Source organism: Piliocolobus tephrosceles, chromosome 1 (genome assembly GCF_002776525.5).
Source record: "Piliocolobus tephrosceles isolate RC106 chromosome 1, ASM277652v3, whole genome shotgun sequence".
NCBI classification, from domain to species: domain Eukaryota; kingdom Metazoa; phylum Chordata; class Mammalia; order Primates; family Cercopithecidae; genus Piliocolobus; species Piliocolobus tephrosceles.
In genome coordinates this window covers 78,795,606-78,809,352 of record NC_045434.1, presented here as the reverse complement: position 1 = coordinate 78,809,352, position 13,747 = coordinate 78,795,606, and the positions used below count along the sequence as shown (strand labels likewise).

The 13,747-nt window shown below is 41.5% G+C and overlaps 1 long non-coding RNA gene and 1 other non-coding gene across 2 annotated transcripts in view; both read left to right on the top strand.

Moving 5' to 3' along the window:
- Positions 1-10,262: 10,262 nt before the first annotated feature.
- The window catches only part of LOC111537046, a 13,729-nt gene continuing 10,244 nt past the window's right edge, over positions 10,263-13,747 (top strand). Inside the window, exons 1-2 of the long non-coding RNA XR_002729890.1 lie at positions 10,263-10,393; positions 10,476-10,620. This is a non-coding gene — a long non-coding RNA (uncharacterized LOC111537046). The remainder of the gene's footprint in view (positions 10,394-10,475; positions 10,621-13,747) is intronic.
- Positions 13,494-13,597, top strand: LOC111537164. Its single transcript, XR_002729925.1, has one exon. It is a non-coding gene; the product is annotated as a U6 spliceosomal RNA (small nuclear RNA).

Sequence of the window (13,747 nt, the reverse complement as noted above, 5' to 3'; positions counted from 1 at the left end):
CCCAGGTCTCCCCACCAACTATGGGTAACCTTTCCTTCAGTTGGTTACTCTTTCATTCCTATAGGTCTTTGCTTTTCTTTCTAAGTCAGAAAACCCTGATAAATGTGTTTGGGCAACTCCCCCCTGCCCCAGTCTGCTGGCTCTCAGTTCTGCATGGCTTGCTTGCCGTTCCTAAACCTGGTTGATTGTAGGCAGGATGTCTGAGATCCAGTCATCACTCTGCGTTACCAACCTGGAAGGCTGGGCCTCATGTTCCACGTCAAATTACTGCCCTCACTGAGGCTACTGAGGACACAGCTTTCATATTCTGGTTAATTAGGGTTAAGCAGAATTCACAGAACAGCAGGTATGGGGGCTGGAATCTGAGAAGAGCAAGGGAGGTCAGTCAAAATTGATGTATTAACACTGCTGCTTCCAAACAAAACAGGTTTCATTGGTACTGCTTCCTAGATCTGCAGCCTTCAACAACAACATGAGGTGGAAGGGTTAGCTGGCATTCTGCACCTGGCTTACCAACTGAAAATTGAACGTAACCTTGTTTAAGAAAAAAAGAGGAAAAAAATGTTTATTTTTGAGCATTATCATTACTCTTAAAGATGTCAGAAATGTGGGCTTATCTAGTTCTTCTGTCTGTGACACCCTAGGGTCATAATAACAGATATAATCTCATGTTTTCTCATTCTGTCCCAAGGGAGGCAAAGAACTGTCTGATTAGGACATTTTATAGGGTGTGTGACCAGTGGTGCAGAACAGCCAAGCCACTCACCAATGTCACATAGCCAAGTTAGTGGTTCCATTGAAGGAAAATATAAACAAAGAATATTGTGAGACTTTTAGATTTCCATGACTTAGATTCTTTGAGTACTATGCTTTCAGGGTCATTGAATTGGAGTTTTCGGTTGTGAATAACAATTATTTTCTAGAGCAATGATAACCAACTAGAAATTTATATACAGATTTAAAAATATTTTTACTGTCAATATTAATCCATTATTTTAAGTAATATGTTATTCCTGGATTATGGTTATTAGTAATTGCTATGGTTTGAATGTTTGTGTCCCCCCTCCAGATTCCTATGTTAAAATATTAACTTCTAAGGTGATGATATCAGGAAGTGGAGCCTTTAGGAAGTGATCAGGTTGTGAGGGGAGAGCCCTTGTGAATGGGATTGGTGCTCTTACAAAAAAAGACCCCAGAGAGACCCTTGTGACTTCCACCATGTGAGGACATAGCAAGATGACGTCATCTCTGAGGAATCAGGGTTCACCAGGAATTGACTCTGTCAGCATCTTGAATTTGGACATCCAGTCTCTAGCACTGAATGAAATAACTTTCCGTTTTTTATAAGCCACCCAATTTATGTAATTTTGTTATAGCAGCCCAGATGGACTAAGACAGTAATTATAAATATGTAAGAACATGTTTGAACTTTTACAAGTGTATGTGAATTTCACTGACCTGGAATTGTATACCAAGGACCTAGGGCATTAATAGAACAGTATCTTATGACTGAAGAATTTTTTCAAATGACAAAGTGCTTTTGCATACATTTCACATTTAAATACATTGTATTATTTTAATTGTGTGAAGTCGAATAGTAAAGTATAGAGTGATAAAGCCAACCTGTTGGTAACAGATGAAACCAGGTCTCTTTCTGCATCCCTCCTTCTCTATCTCATCACCCACTCTAGTACTTTATATTAAGAAATTTCTCATTCCACCAACCTCTGAGGATTCTTCATGCTAGTAGAAACTGGATTCTTGTTCTTTGCATTGTTCCTAGGGCCAGAAATGAGTTCATATTTTAATTGTTAAAGTTGGTCCAAATGTCTACCACTTATGCCTGGTTTGCTTGTCTCCATACTAGTAAGGCTCATACAGAACTTGATAACTGTTAACAGCACTGTCTCCCAGTTTTGCAGTACTCTCTGAAATAATAAGGAAAGGAAATGTATTAAGGCTTTAGTTATCAAGCACCTGAAATCAGGGCCCAAACCAAACCAGCTGGTTTTTCAATCAAAATGTGATCACACCTGTCAGCAATTTCCAACACATCATATTTTCAAGGGTAAGAAAAATACATTTTCAACTCTCCGTCCAATAGTCACAGAGGTAGGCTGATGGAAGTATAGCAACATAATTAAACACTTGTGGTAGATGAGGTTAAAAATAGTCATTCATAATTTTTAGACCCTGACTCAAAACTCACACTCATTTATGGCATCCTTCTGGATTAACTGTGTACATTCAGGACACATGTGTTTAGCCCTCTACTCTTGACTGGTGCTTTAATCCACATTATATTCCTTTGCCCTGGCTCATGAGCTACTTCCAATTGTTCCAGAGTTATTTCACTCTCAGTCATCTCCTGGAAGGCTAGAATCACATCTTTAAATTTTTTTCAATCTTCCCTCCTCCCAGAGAAAGGAAATACTGAAAAGGAATAAACAGAGAATCTGCAGTTAGAAGATGGGGGTTAAAGTCCCAAGTTGACCATTCACTAGCAGAGAGGAGGTGGGCTCTTGCTGTTTAGCTTTTCTTTAAAGAGCCTTGTCTTTAAAATAAAAATAATAATATATTTCTCCCTTACAGACTAGTTGTAAAGATTAAATGAGATCGTGTATGTAAAACACTCAATCTCATGCCCAGAACCTTGCAGATCTCATGTAAGGGTCGTTTGTTTGTTGCAGGACTACTCATGTACCCTGCACTTGGTAGACACTTGGCACATAAATGTTCACCCCACATGTGCACCTTGGGCTTAGGCATCTGCAGACATGGTTTCTTGGTCACTTATGGCTTTTCTCTTAACTAAGGAAGAACTGCTGTGAACATTTCAGAATAAGAGCCATCTTCCTTGTCATTCAGTTGCTTTACAAGTGGGTCATCTATCTACTGGCTCCTGAAGGCATTTGGTCTTCTCAAGAGAAAGTGATCATGTCAATGCAGTAAGAAAGCAGCCACTGCTGTCCAAATGGCAGCCCACACAAGACTCCATCTTTTAATTACTAGGTGGTTTGCTGGTATAATTGCCCAGTAATTGCCTGAACTTGTGTAGCAACGAAGTGTGTTTATAAGTCATCAGCCATGCAATAAATGCCCCATTAATTCACATTGGCCAGGGTTTGGAAGGTTTGAATGCCAGTTGCCTTGATATGGGGCTAAAAGTGCCTGATACATTTATCTTCAGTGCCTCCTTGAAATATGTTTCTTCTTGTATTCTTTCTATGGGCATTCGAATCATGGCCTAAAGTCATTTACTTGCTTCTCTGTTCTATAAATCCCAAGTAAGCTTTACTTCAGCAAGTATGTAAAACAGTTCACTAACATACTGAGGTTTATTCATCTACTCTTAATAGTGTATTAATTAGAATAGACCAAGCTAAACAGAAAGAAGAGTAGACAGTGCTGAGTAGGCAATGCCTGCTTGTGTTTCTGTGACTTTAACATGACTATATGTTACAGCCATTGGTGGGATGTATCATTAGGGCTAGACATAAGAACATTTTTCAGTAAAGACTAGTCAGAATGAAACATGTCAAGAATTTTTCACTCTTTATGCACTTACATATGGCTGTTAGAATGACTTATTTCTGATAATAAATTGTTTTTTGCCAATAGAAGCCATTGACTTTGGGGGCATCAAAATGTGGGTTTGCAATTGAACATTAACAGCACCTAGTCCTTGTGATCAAGTTTAACTTTTGGGGATGTTAAATGTATAATGTAGTAGGAAGACTGGAGAAATATTTTGAGTCTAGGCTCTCCCATTTGCAATTTCTATGACAATTTACTTCAATTACTTATGTCCTAGCTTCTTCATCTAGGAGACAATGAGTTTGGAAAAGATTGATATTTCCATAGAAAAATATCTGTGAAGCCCTGGAGCTCACATTGGACAAAGTTCTGGGCCCTCCCTACGGGTCTTGATAAGTAGAAAGGGACCTACTTTTATCTATCTGGCATACTGGCTTTCAAATTCGTTTTTTGTAAAGTGTCTGCTAAATTGTATTGGAATACCACTCGACTAGATGATCACATTGTCACTCTGAGTTCTCACCTTCTTTAGAACTAAACTTTCACTCTAGAAGGTTAAACATTGTGAGGCTCTTGGTTTGCTCCCTGTATGTACCCTGAGAGAAGGCAGATTCATCCTTCCCTGGGTGCAGCCCCATCAAGGTCAGCTTGGGCATACTGCATGGTCTGGTTGCTGGAAGCCTTGAAGCTTAGCTTTCTGGTTGCTACCCTTGGTTCCTATGTATCATGGTCAGGACCTAAAAACAGTCCTCAGGGGCTGAGTAACTTTAGCCTAATCATGTGCACAAATGGCAGCAGAGTGGGCAACCATTGAGTTGTCTAGGAACCAAAGAAGCTGGAGGAACCATAGCCCTCCCCTCTCCCACAAGGTAGCATCATTTACTTAGATACCAGTTCTAACGATACCATCTCCCTGGAAGGGAGGAAGAAGGCAGAAGTATCTGAAAGCCCAGCATTTGACCTTGGCTAAACATTCATTAAAAGGTTGTATAAATGATCATATGCAACTAGGCTTGAAATTGGTGGGGTTCTAAGTTATTCCCCCACTCCAATCAGTCAGTGAACCCTCAGAAAAGAAACCATCATTTTTACAGACAAAATAAATAGTGTGTCTCATGTGTGTGCACATTTGAGTCATGTTAAGAATTAAATCTGAGGGTTCACTGTACTTAGAAACTGTTAGAGCATTTTGCTGATGACCTCTATTCTCTGGAGTTTGAAGGACTCCACTGAGTTGTTCAGGCCTATCCTTCCTGTATGTCTTCACCTCCATAGCAGAAAGCACTTTCTCCGCTTTTTCCCACTCTAGGAGTGAGATTGAATTTCAGCATGTATGTTTTATTTGGGCCCCTAAAAGGTAACGTTACCTGAGAAGCCCCTTTTGCATGGATGTCATTGTGCCTGCCTTACGCGTATGTGTTGGTTGCATGGGGGATTTGCTCACTCTGGCCTGTGAACAAGACAGCAATTGGTCATTCTCCTCCAAGCAACAGCACAAACTAGACCGAGCATGACGGGTCATTCTCCTTCTTTGGGAACTGGATGTCCTGCCAAGAGCGGAAGAGAGCTCCCCACACACAGGTATCCCATCATGCTGCGTCTGGCTCCCTGCCCCCTCCCCTCTCCTCTTCCCAAGAACATGTCCACACTTACCTTGGTGCCAGCAAGAGTCTTGTTCTTCGACACAGCCACAGCGTTCCTCACAGGTTAATGCGATTGTAAACACTGAGTCACTGCCAGAGAGTTTAAATGCTGAAGGAACAGCAAGTGGTGTAAAGATGACCTCACAGCCTGTGGCTGCCAAGTGGAGGCATTAGACGTTGCTGCTGGCAGGCAACACGGCAAAGAGACAAATGGTATAGAGGGGCTTTTGAACAATGATCTCCCCAAGAAAGAGCCACCCTCTCCTGTGTGTCCCAAATGGTTAGGCTGCAGGTGGCGGTCATGATGAAAACCACAGGGGCCAGATCTCCACCCCAGGCAGGATGACTGAAGGGAGAAATTAATCCCACCCAGTCCTCTCTGAGTGTTCATACTTGGAGAGAAATTGCATTTGCTAAGTTGTGTTGCATTGGTGGGTGAGAGTGGGCAGGGAGCAAACTTTTGTAAAATGTACTCAGGGATTTCTTTGAAGTATCCTAAAGGACTGCCTTTAAATGGACGCATGTGGTAAAACAAAAAATAAAATAAAATAAAAAGGTAGTAAAAGATCTTGTCATGAGTTTGCCTACTGTCAGAGGAAGATAAAGCTTAGTGGTGATGTCTGTATTATAGTCTGTAGAATTACAAAGCTATTACATTACACACTAGATGCTCAGCCTGTGTCATGATGAGTAGAGGGCAGTAGACAGAAAGGTGAGACAAGGAATACAAAGGGATTTTTGCCTTCAAGGTGCTCAGAATCTATAATAGTTCCAGAGAAGTAACTAACTTGTAAACAACCAAATAACATGGTGCAGTTCTCATTATCACATAGGCTGAAAACCCAGGAAATGTTCAAAAGGAATGTGGAAGGATGAGAGCTGGATTTCAAAGAATGGCTGGATGTACGTATGTATACATATGTACATGTGTGTATGTGTGTGTCTGTGTATGTACGGTGTGTCATGCTTTCAATGTGAACATGGTTAGCTATTTAGGATTGCTGGGGACACTGGCTCTGACTGGCTGCAATCTAGCATAAGTGGAAGAAAGTGTAATAAACCAAATGTCATAAACAAAGTATAATTTAAAAGCTCTCTTTTCCAAATAAACAAAGTTCTCCAATCAAAGTTTTGAAAGCAGAAATACTTTCTTCCCATAACCTCTAAGTGCTTTGTTTTTATCATTATAGTTACTTGGTTTATGATGAAGAGAAGATATACACATTTGGGTCATATCTTACATATTAGTAACTAGAGCTTGGGCTTTTTTTTTTTTCCTGCAAGCAGGTTTAGTAAAGAACAAACAGGGGGAAAATATATGCATCTGCTGGTTGGGAGGTTTTGTCTTTCTTCTCCTTCTTCCTAAGCCCCAGGCTTCTCTCTCTACTCTCTCTCCTTCTGGAAGAGTTAGTGTGCAATTTAAAAAATCATCTGAACTACCTTCCTTTCTTCATTGACTGCCTTTTCTTCCAGTGTCTCTGATCTCCCTGCCTCTCAGGCCCCAGGTCCCTCCAAGCTGCATGGCTGGGGGTTCCTCGAGGGCTCTATAGCCCAGGATCTATGCACAGTCTTTGTACTTATGTGGAAAAAAAAAGAAAAAGAATTGAGACCCACTGTAATGTGAGGTAGATGTGGTTAGGGATGGAGATGGGAAGAATCAGGGAGTATGGTGTGTGTGTGTGTGTGTGTGTGTGCATGTGTGTGTGTGTATGTACATCTCCATTTCCTTTTCTCCCTCATCTCCAATTCACAATTATTTCTTGCCCTTATAGAGCCATATAATCCTAATTTTACAATAGAACTATTTGCCTTAAATAGTTGTCTCTTACTCTAGACTTAATCCTATCCCCAAAGTAGGGGAAAGTAGGGAAAATTGCTTTGCCTGCATAATTTGTAACTAGGGGCACACATACACCCCCCCCACACACACTTTTTCAGATGTTTTAATACAGTAAATGCCACTGCCTATTGATAATTCAGGGAATTTTTAAATAATTTCAGTCTAAAAGTAAAGTATTTTATTGGGTGATAAACTTAATTCTTAGGTCCAGCTTCTTTTATTCTCATTTCCCTCTTCACTATCTCTTTCTCACTTTTTCCAGAATCATTGGCATTGCAAGGAAATAATGATATGTGGAACCCCCGAAAGAGCACACTCTTATGGCTGCAGAAACCCCTTACTTTTTATCTAAACTAGAGTAAAATTAACAGAGGCCTGAAACTACAACTTGAAAGTAAAGGGTATTCTAAAAATCTATGTCTAAATTACTTTATGGATTGGTTTGTCTTTTATTCTCCTCAGATTTTTTCTTCTTATAGTTGGTGTTTGCATGTCAACTTGTCTCTCCAATACTATCACTTCAATCATTGCCTAGAGTCTTTTATCGATTGTTGGTGTTGCTATGGGTGTTAGTGTTGCTATTGTTATTAGTGTTGCTATTATTACTGTTGTTATTATTATCTATTTAAAGATGGGAAGAACCAAGACTCAAACTTTAATTATTTTCTTACAATTTTTCTCACCTCAAATGGTGTTAAGAAGAAAAATGCCAGTGTAAGAGAGAGAAAGAGAAAAAGACTAGATTAAGTCTAAAACATATGGCAAGTAAATACATCTAGAATTATAGTACAAACACCAGAAATTCTGCTGTTGTGATTTTGCAGTTTGCAAAGTGTACTGTAGCCCAGGAGCTTCTTGCCAGTGATCACTTAGCAGTGCCCTTCTCTGCTTGGGGGAAAGAGACAGGGGTCTCCTAAAATTTTACCTGCTGCTAATTCTGGAAGCATTAACTTGTATCTAAAAATATTTTATTTTCTATGAAAACTGTTTTGCAACGTTTGCCACACACTTTTGATTTAAATTTTTTCTTATGCAGACACACTGATCACTGATACCAAGTATGGGTAAGCTACAGCAAAGAAAGGAGAGACAGGTAACACCTGGAAAGGCACCTATCTGGAGGGGACTGGGACAAACTTTATTTGCCAAAAAGATTTAAAAATGTTTTACATTAGTTTAAGGCTATCAGAAAATTAAATGCAAATATAGATTTCAATGTATGCTTAATTGCTTTATACAAACTTCTATGCAGATAAAATATTTTTCTTCTAAATTGGTTCTGGCAGGATTTGGAGAGCACAGGTTTCTAGCTTGACTTATAGTGAGGGATGTGTAAAAGACAGCAGAGGAGGTAAGGACAAGAGGGGCCAGATGCTGGGAGCACTTCAGTGCCTGAGTAAAGAGATGGGACCTACAGGCTGTCTTTATGGAACATATAACTAAACAGCAGCAGGTCAAGCAAGTGTCATCAATAGAGATCCCTATATCAGGGTCCTGTCTACACCTCCAAGTCATTTCTGCAGAGTCAGACATCAATGGAAGCTTTAGAGATGAAATATTGTAAGTACAAGAACACAATTCACTATTGAAAAGATTCCCTTGACAGAGAAAATAATCCTCACTAAAACGATACTATCTCATCCAATATACTAGCCCAAAGGCTCAAATTTGTGAGTGTATCAGTGGAAGACCCTTGTAGTCTTGAATAGACTCTTCTAGAAACCATAAAACTGAGCTTGTGGCTGGCGATCTCCATCAAAATCAATCCATCAATCTTCATGGTGCCAGCCCTGTGCTCTGGGTGCTGAAGTTTCCTCAAATATGCCAGGCACCTGCCAGCTTTAGGCCTTGACTCTGACTTTCCTTTCTGCCTGGAACACTCCCTTGCCCCCAAACTTAAATCTTTTCCCTAGTTTGATCAACTTGGATTAACTTATTTTAAACTTCAACCACCCTGTGGCCTGCAATCCAGATCCTTCTTGCTCTGCTCTACACCTTCCTCTTCCCAAAGCACTTACCACTAAAATATGACATACTTTACTCACTTACTATTCTTACTGTTTACTGTTGTCTCTTGGGAATCAGGGCTTTGTTTGGTTTGTTCATTGATGTATCCTCAGCATTGGGATCAGTGCCCAGCACGTTGTAGATCCTCAATAAATATTTCTGGAGTGAAGGAATCAATGCCTGGTTTTTAGAGGTTCTGCAGTTAACACAAAATCTTTATAATGTTGCATTTTCAAGCTCATCCTTTCGGTGTCACACCCATGATGCTGCACGATGGGCGTGTGTTTATGACTTGCAACTGCTCCCTCATGGGGTAGCAGAAGGATGCATAGGACTTGGGGTCCAGTTCCAGCCTTGCCAACTGTGTGGCCTTGGGCCTCAGTTTCCTCATCACTACAATAACTTCCTTACAGGGTTTCTGAGAGGAAGAATGAGGCGACATAAGTGAAAGTGGTTGTACACCATAAAATGGGATACAGGTGTTTTCCTATTGAGAAACACACAGAACTTTGGGCTGCAGTTTTCACTGTTCATAAAATTTTCTGGCCTGGCTTGCTGGACCTTCACTGATGATCTGCTATGTGACTAGAACTCTCCTAGGCAATTACACATATTATCTCCTCACTGAGCAAGTTTACCTTCATTATCCCACTTTTTACAAGTGAAAGAGAAAAGACTCATGAATTGTCAAAGTCACCTGGGTAGTGAATGTCAGGCTAAGACCCAGATCCTCGACTGTCTGATATGATTGTATTCTTGGTCGTACTGCCTGTTTCACTGCTCTCTCTCCATAGCAACATGTCCCATCCCTCTCCCTACTCAAGTCTCCCACCCAGTCTCCCACTCTTTCGCACTCACACACATATGTACATATACACCCTGCCCCATGACCTGGAGTAACGTGTATCTTGAAGAATCAGCAACTCTCAGCACTCAGATCACTGCCAAGTCTCAGCATCTCAGCTCATCTTGCCTTTTGTTTGTTTGTTTGTTTTGTTTTTTCACTTTAACCTCATTAAGGGTCAGCAAGGATCACTTAAATTTTGAGTTATGCTCTGTCACATATTATGGGGAAAAGGTTGCATCATAATAATATTTTGGAGAGTCTTAGAGACCTCTGGACTATCCCATGTGAATGATGAGGTCATAGTCCATATCCATCCTGCAGGCTTTCAGCCTTGACCGGAGGTTTTCATAATTAATGCAGAATCCCTGGGGGGTGATCTGAAGCTGGCGAGCCAATGAGGACACCCTGGCAGGGCAGCTGAGCTGCATGGATCCTTGTTCTGTCACCAAGCCTTTAAGTCATATGCTGACATGTTACGGTCCTGCCTGGGACCCTTCTCACAAATACTTAAGATACACGGTGAGCTCACAGTCTGCTTGTCTGAGGTGGAAGAAATCATCTGTTCCATTCTTAAATTTCTCCATTCTCTTTCTTTCCCCAGACTTTGGGAATCACCCAACTGATGGAAAGAACCAGGAAAGGAGTCAGGATCTGCACCTTGGCGACTTTGAAGAACACCCAATTTGATGAATGAAAACTCCTCACTTGTGCTCTGGTGGTGTTTTGGGACAATGGACCTCTCCTGGGTGGTAGTTATTGGTGCAGTCCCTATCAGTAACCACCCCAAGTTTGAGATCCTTTACAAGGGAAGGTCATATTTCCAAAACTGAAACCTTGACCAAGGACCCCAGAGAGAAAGGAAGGAGACACCACTCAAGTGTGTCATGGGCCTGTCCTAGGGCCTGGGAGTCGGCAGTCAGTGGCCTGGGATCCAAGGGTTAACAGCATGACCTGTTCTGGCTGACACCAGTCACATGGTGCGACCAACCTCACTGTTATTATCTGTTTCGGGTGAGTCACTGAGAACACAGACAGGAAAGACCCATGAACTTAGTTGGTTTCGCCCCAGGGTCTGAGACTCCACACAGCTGAGTCTGGGCCGCTGGCAGTGACTCATGGTGAGCCTCATGGGATTGCTGACGCAAGGTTGGAAGGGCACGTGGTCCTTCCCCCAACCACTGGGTAGAATCCCCACCAAAGCATCCAGGCTGGAAATCCATCTTGGTCTTTGGAGAGAGAGAAAATAAAACAAAAAGGAATCATTTCTGATACTATAGCAAAGTATACAGGTGGATTTGGCAGGTCCAACTGACAAGTCTTCCACATTCTGAAAGGACTGACTTTCTCACAATGTAAGAGTCTCTGGGAGTACTGGGGAGTGCATATTCAACTGTTATAACTGGCATGTGCAGAGAAAACATCCCTCCTATCTCTGTTCTATGACTAGTGAGGTCTTCCTCCTACTCCTGACCGTTCTCTTTGGGCCCCTGGGGACTCCTGACCGATTTAGCCTCACCTGAGCTCTTGGTGTCACTAGAGACACTCAGTGTGGCTGTGAGTCCCATTCATTCACTTCCTGACTGGGCCATCACCCTGCCCTGTTCTACCCTTGCTGTTGGAGTTCAGGACAGGCTGCTATAAAATATGGCCCCTTGGCATTTTAGAAAACAGTAGAAGCAGTAAGGACACTCTGACTTTCTCTTGCCCTTATTCCCTTAAGCAGGCTATAAAACCTAGACAGAATTTTCTGACCACCTGGAAGAGGCCATAAGATCCTCATTCAGGAGGTGTCTTCAGGCCGTGTGCAGTGGCTCATGCCTGTAATCCCAGCAGTTTGGGAGGCTGAGGTGGGCAGATCATGTGGTCAGGAGATCGAGACCATCCTGGCTAACACAGTGAAACCCAATCTCTACTAAAAATACAAAAACTTAACCAGGCATGGTGGCACGCGCCTGTAGTCCCAGCTACTCGGGAGGCTGAGGCAGGAGAATCGCTTGAACCTGGGAGGCGGAGGTTGCAGTGAGCTGAGATCACACCACTACACTCCAGCCTGGGTGACAGAATGAGATTCAGTTTAAAAAAAAAAAAAAAGTGCCATCCCTATACCTAGAGGAAGGGAACTTCCTTATCCTCAAAGACACAGAGGCCAGGAAGAATCTGAACAAGGAGGCCTTGCTAAGTTCCCCTCAGTTTGTTACCATCAGGTCACACCTTTTTGTCCTCCAATCATATTTCTCCATGACTATCCACTCTTCATCAAACCCAAAATAAACAAGCTTCTCTCTTTCTTTGGGTCTTCATTTCCAAAGGGTCGCCATCCACATAAAACTTACATTAATACCTTTGTATACCTTTCTCTTGTAAATTTGTCTTTTGTAAGGGGCACCTCACCCATGAACCTAGCGATGGATGTGCAAAGAAAATAAACCTTTCCTCCCCTCCTCTGGTGAGCTGGACTCTCAGCCACTGCTAGGTCCTGATTCAGGCACACAGGGACCCACGGCATCTCATGAGAGTTAAATCTCAGGAACTCCCATTCTGCTGCCAACCTGCTATACACAAATGGAGTCTTAAAGTGGGGAGCAAAGTCAAGAGCCACTCTCTGTCCTTGGTGTTTCTTTCATTTATCATCATTTTCTCTTCTTGTTGAATTTCTATTGCAATTCATTGAAAAGATCTATTACGTACCTGCCATTTGACAGGGTGAACTGTGACCTCATCGAGGATGTTTTCCAAAAACTTCCCTGAAAAGTCACTTCCTGCTCTGTCTTTCCAGGACACTTTATTCCTACCTCTTATTCTGCCTCTCACATATATTGCAGGGATCTATCACTCCCCTGTTCTGTAGACCTCCCATGTTCCTGCTGAAAAGGAGAACCAGTCTTATTCAGCTTCTCGCCACCAGTGCTTGACACCATGAATGTCTGTTGATAAAAAATGAATAATGAAAGGAAACAGAGGGGCAAACTTAAGTACAGAAACTCTTCATACTCAGACAGCATAGTTTTGTGGTTCAGCACACAGGCTCTGAAGTCACACTGCCTTGGTTTTAATCCTGGCTCTAAGATTTAGCAGGAGTATGAGCCTATGCAAGTTATTTAACTGTCGTGTGCCTCACCTTCCACATTTGAAATGTGGCAATAATAAGTACCTGCTTCATAGTGTGCTTGTGAGGATTAAATAAAATAATCTACAGTAAGCATTAAAATAATGACAGGTATGTAGTAAATGCTCAATAAATGTAAACTATTACCGTTTGTTCTTCCCCAGTGGATTTGAGTCTTTGTGGTGAAATGCATATGCGCTTAGATGAACAAATGGTTGGATTTAGGGTGTGAAGAAGAGAGTAAAATTCAAATTCCATTTTCAGTTAAAAACAGGGGAAAAGTCAATGGATTTTATGCTTTGCCATCAGACTTCCCCAGGTAGATGGGAGATACATCTAATTTTTATTCTCTTTGCTTTACATGGAATCTGATGCAACAAGAAGGATGCAGAGGCATAGCAAAGTGTAGCTGTGTGTAACAAAGAAAATATAGTTGGAGGGCAAAGTGTGTCATCAAACAAGGGAAAAAGTATGCATTTTTCTTACTGAAAAAATGCATACCTCTTTCGTTGTTTGCTTCAGCAGCACATATGCTAAAATTGGAACGATACAGAGAAGATTAACATTGGCCCCTGCGCAAGGATGACATGCAAATTAGTGAAGCGTACCATATTTTAAAAAACATCATGAAGGTAGGATTTGGGACCGTTTCCACAATATGAACTGCTAAAATACCCATAAGATAAATGGTTAGTTCTAGGGAGCTGGCAGCAATCCCTGGTCTGAAAACATATAATATGAGACTTTTTTTTTTTTTTTTTTTTTTT